Genomic DNA, 5228 nt, shown 5'->3' on the forward strand with positions numbered 1-5228 from the left:
GGGGGGGTAGGTATAGGAGAGATGTTAGGGGTAGGTTCTTTACTCAGTGAGTCGTGAGTTCATGGAATGCCCTGCCAGTAGCAGTGGTGGACTCTCCCTCATTATGGGCATTTAAGCGGGCATTGGATAGGCATATGGAGGATAGTGGGCTAGTGTAGGTTAGGTGGGCTTGGATCGGCGCAACATCGAGGGCCGAAGGGCCTGTACTGCGCTGTATTCTTCTATGTTCTATGAACCTATGTTGCACCCCTTTAATAGCCAGAGTGTCCTTCCTCAAGTTTGGAGAACAAAACTGCACACAATACTCTCACCAGGGCCCTATACAGCTGCAGAAGGACCTCTTTGTTCCTATGTTGAATTCCTCTTGTTATGACGGCCAGCATGCCATTAGCTTTCGTCACTGCCTACTGTAATTGCATGCTTGCTTTCATTGACTGATGTACAAGAACACCTAGATCTCGTAATACTTCCCCTTTACTTAACTTGACTCCATTTAGATAGTAATCTGCCTTCCTGTTCTTGCCACCAAAGTGGATAACCACACATTTATCCACATTAAACTGCATCTGCCATGTATCCATCCACTCACCTCGCCTGTCCAGGTCACCCTGTATTCTCATAACATCTTTCTCACATTTCAGCCTGCCATCCAGCTTTGCATCATCAGCAAATTTGCTAATATTACTTTTAATACCTTCATCTATATCATTAATGTATATTGTAAACAACTGCGGTCCCAGCACCGAACCTTGTGGTATCCTGCTTGTCACTGCCTACCATTCTGAAAGGGACCCATTTATCACTACACTTTACTTCCTGTCAGCCAGCCAATTTTCAATCCAAGTCAGTATTTTGCCCCCAATACCATGTGCCCTAATTTTGCTCACTAATCTCCTATGTGGAACTTTATGAAAGGCTTTCTGAAAGTCCAGGTGCATTACATCCACTGGCTCTCACTTGTCCATCTTCATAGTTACTTCCTCAAAAAATTCCAGAAGATTGGTCAAGCACGATTTCCCCTTTGTAAATCCATGCTGACTCTGATCTATCCTGTTACTGCTATCCAAATGAGTCGCAATTTCATCTTTTATAATTGACACCAGCATCTTTCCCACCACTGATGTCAGGCTAACTGGTCTATAATTCCCTGATTTCTCTTTCACTGCTTTCTTGAAAAGTAGGACAACATTAGCCACCCTCTAATCCGCAGGAACTGATCCTGAATCTATTGAACATTGGAAAATGATTACCAATGCATCCATGATTTCTACAGCCACCTTCTTAAGTACCCTGGGATGCAAACCATCAGTGCTGATTCCCAGTGCTGTTTCTAACCGACCAACACTGTGATTTCAAATGGGCTACTTCATTGTAATGAAAACACTGGAGCTTTTTAACTTCTCTGTCCCCTTCATGGATTTCCTTTTTACCCTGTGATAAGTTATCTCTATGACCGTCACCGAGATCTACATTTCCCTTATCATGTGAGAATTTCTCTTTTCCCCAATTTCTATTCCTCATGGATTGTAATTAATGTTGGAAGCCAAACTTTGATTTATAAACCAACTCCTAATCATCAGTCCCCTTCAAAATATTTTAAGAAGGTATCCCAGACCCTTACTTTAAATGCAGAAGTGAAGGCAATATTTCCGGAGTGATGCAGCTGGTTAAACCGCTCGACTTTAAGCAAACAGAGTTTATTTACACCCTACAGTTGAAACACGATCAAAAGAAAGCAGAATTTAGAATAACTTAGCTAGTTGAAAACCTAATTGACTCGACATAGCAACTTAATTAATGAACTCTTCCAATTCCCACAACATCCCATAAACACATCCCTTGGCCAAAGGTAAATTCAAACTCAGGTTCTTACAGGCAGGAGGAAACAACTTCCAAAGAGATTTCAGAGAGGAAGCCAGTAAAGAACCATCTGGTGAACCTTGGAACCTTTCTCCACTGCAAGCAGCTTCTTACTGTTACAACTAAAAGAAACTGGGAGAACTGACTACTCCCCTGCCATTGTTAAACTTGGCTCTAGCCCAGATGTTTCAGCACCTCTGCCTTTACAATCTCTCTTTAATAAAATCCAAGGACAAAATAACCTTGTTAAAAAGGCAGCATCATTACGCTACCAATGGACAAGCAGGGTTGGAATCCATTGTTCACAGGCATTCCATGGACAATTAAGGGACAAAGCTTCAGGAAGGGTGGGGTAGTAGGCCTCCACAGAAAGCCAATGCTCTGCTCTTGCTTCTGACCCTCATCCACATATTGGCTCTCTTTGCCTTTTTCATCTCAATCACATTGATTTCCATCTATAGACTCATAACTGAACCATCCTGTAGGCCACATTTCCCTGAGGCACTTCTGGCACTGCAGAGCTGCTGTGTCAGGGACAAGATTTCTAACATGGTGTGGGCTTAATCAGAAGGGAGGACTGATACTACCCTGTAAAATGTGGGATTGGAATTTAATAGCATCAGGCCTAGCAGAGGAAAATGAATGTGGTGCTTCCACAGGATTTCGAACCAATAGGTGAGACTTCCATTACCCAGATTACATCTCAGGAATATTTTAAATGATGTGCAACAGGGTAGCAGTACTATTATTCGCGAGTAGAAAGCAGATTGGCAATCTTCAAAGTTCTTGTACTAGTTATTTAGAGGGTCCAAGATATAAAAGATAAATTTAATATGGGTAAGTGTAAGATAATTTACTTTAAAACAGTTAAGAATAAATATACATAACAAATACATATTTGTTGACAGTTGCCAAAAAGGATTTAAAAGTCATCATTGACCAAATTTATGAAGCCATTGATCTCTACCATTTGGATATTCATGTGGTGAATTTGCCATGGCTTTGTTCCTGAGGATTATGGACATCAAGTAAAAGCAAGTTAAGCTAAAATCGTACAATTTTGTGGTGAATTCTAGAGTATGGTTTGCAGTTTTGGTCTGCCTACTTCAACATGAATAGAAATGAATTAGAAAGTTTTTATTGTTTACAATAAGTTGAAGCAACTAAACTTACATTTGAGAGAACAGTTGGAAGACTTGGGAAGCTGGAGTTCAAAATAATGAAAAGGATAGAAGAAATGGGAATAAACAAGATAGTTATCTTGGCCAATAAGCATAGGACTGAAGTACAAAATTATTAAGGGTTGATAAATTAGGAAAAATCTTTTTTCCATATCAGACCAGTCAAAATGTCAAGCAAAATCCTACACAATGTTGCTGGTTCAGCCTTAACTGACATCTTCCGAAAGAAAGCAAATTAACTTATTTGTGAAATGGTCATTAAAGTTTGAAAAATAATTAAGAGAAAAGATCATTTTTAGCATTTTTAAAAGTATTTTCCTTATAGTTTTCCTGCAACACTTCAGCATCTTTGTTTATTTTTGTAAACATAAAGGGACCCACGTGCTTTACAGTACATTGATGTGAACTCTAGTTACATATGGGTCTGTCGTTGTCTCCTAAAACACATTTCCCTCACTTCATTTCATTTTCTGCACCGAGTTGGTACCAAATTCATCCATTCCAAATCATCCTAAGTCTCACCCCTTTCTCAATTTATTTCTTAAATCTTAAATCATGTTTCCAAATACCCTGTGGTCCTTACAACACCTTAATCAGCCCACACTTTTAGCAACCTATAGCACAAAAAATGAGCTGAAGAGTCCAAAACTAACTAAGCACATTATAAGATGTTGTGTTACAGTAATTCCAGCCCAATGTCTAGACATTGAAAATACCAAGCCAATTATCCCTCCCAGGTCTATTTCTAAATGTTCTTCTATTTGAATCATTGAATACATATGATGAAGTATTTTGGCTATTGTGGAATATGTTATGCTTGAAATTTGTTTGCCAACTTTATCAATCATTTGAGAAATCTTTTGATGCATCCTTTGTCTCCATGGCTCTTCCCATTTTGTTGCATGGATAACATTACTACAAGCATTACTAAAATAAAAAAAGAGCCAAAACAAACATCTGCCTAAAGCAGTCTCAGTTCATAGCAATATCTTTTCAGAGTTACACAGGGGCACCAGTGGTGAAGAGACATTGCAGAGGCATATACAACATTATCCAACTCCAAAACTCATTATTTTCATTTATTTGACAAAATGTCATTCAATCAGATGTATGATCTTCTTAAATTTCTCCTTTTGAATGATCTCCACAAAGCTGTTGACCATATTCTGTTTGCCTATATGGAAAGATGTTAATTTCCTTCAATTTCCTTCAGATGTTGCTCAATGGAATTTCCATAAGATAATACTTTCCCTATATAGGTTAAAAAATTTCGATTCAAATATCCCATGTAATTGGCATCCTAAGGAAGTGTTTACAGTACAGTATTAGATATGGCTATCAATAAAACCAAGAATAAAGACAGAAAAGCCATTGGTAGAATTGGGCCATTTGTGTTTCCTGGGAGATTTAGTTCTGTACTTGGGAATTTCAAATTATGTCGATATTTAGCTTTGCCACACTCAACTCACTATTCTGAAAGGCAGTGACGAGATTAATTAAATGCCCATTTAACTATTTGCACGTAATGGTATTTTAAACGCACATTTAATAGAGATGGGTCCATATTTATGTAAATTTATTCTTTTTCACATGTTGCCATGATTAGTAACAGTTGTGGGTTTAACTTTAATGCACCGACATACAGGAAACCTAGAAACATGAAGCACATTGGTTAGTGGTTTTTAAAACAGTTATTTCATTAAATATGATATCCAATTTCCATCCAATTAGCATCAGCATTTGTGTTGATGATCCACATGATGCAATCTTGACTCTAGTAGTTAATGACTCACTACAAGGATGAAGCTGGTGGAGTTGGAAAGGAGAGCGATAAAAATATTACCAGTCGGAGATCCAAGATGGCGGCGACCCAGTAAGACTGAGTCTATAGTGCTCCTCCCAAGACTTGGGTACAGTGGGTCACCTACCCCCTACCAAGCTCACCAAATCATTTATAATAGTTTTGTAATTTAATTAGTTGTGTAATATTACATTTAAACAATTTAATCCTAAGTTAAAATGACTAAAGGGAAAGGAGCCCGAGGCTCTCAGCAAGCAGGAACCCCTCCCCCACACTCTCCAGCTGCAGCAGAGGCGCCCACAGCCGCCCCGGGGGACTTACCAACAGTAACAAGCCTTGCAGAAATGCTTTCCAAGCTTGACTCGAAGATTGATGCCTTTATCGTC

Source organism: Chiloscyllium plagiosum, chromosome 28, assembly GCF_004010195.1.
Source record: "Chiloscyllium plagiosum isolate BGI_BamShark_2017 chromosome 28, ASM401019v2, whole genome shotgun sequence".
NCBI classification, from domain to species: domain Eukaryota; kingdom Metazoa; phylum Chordata; class Chondrichthyes; order Orectolobiformes; family Hemiscylliidae; genus Chiloscyllium; species Chiloscyllium plagiosum.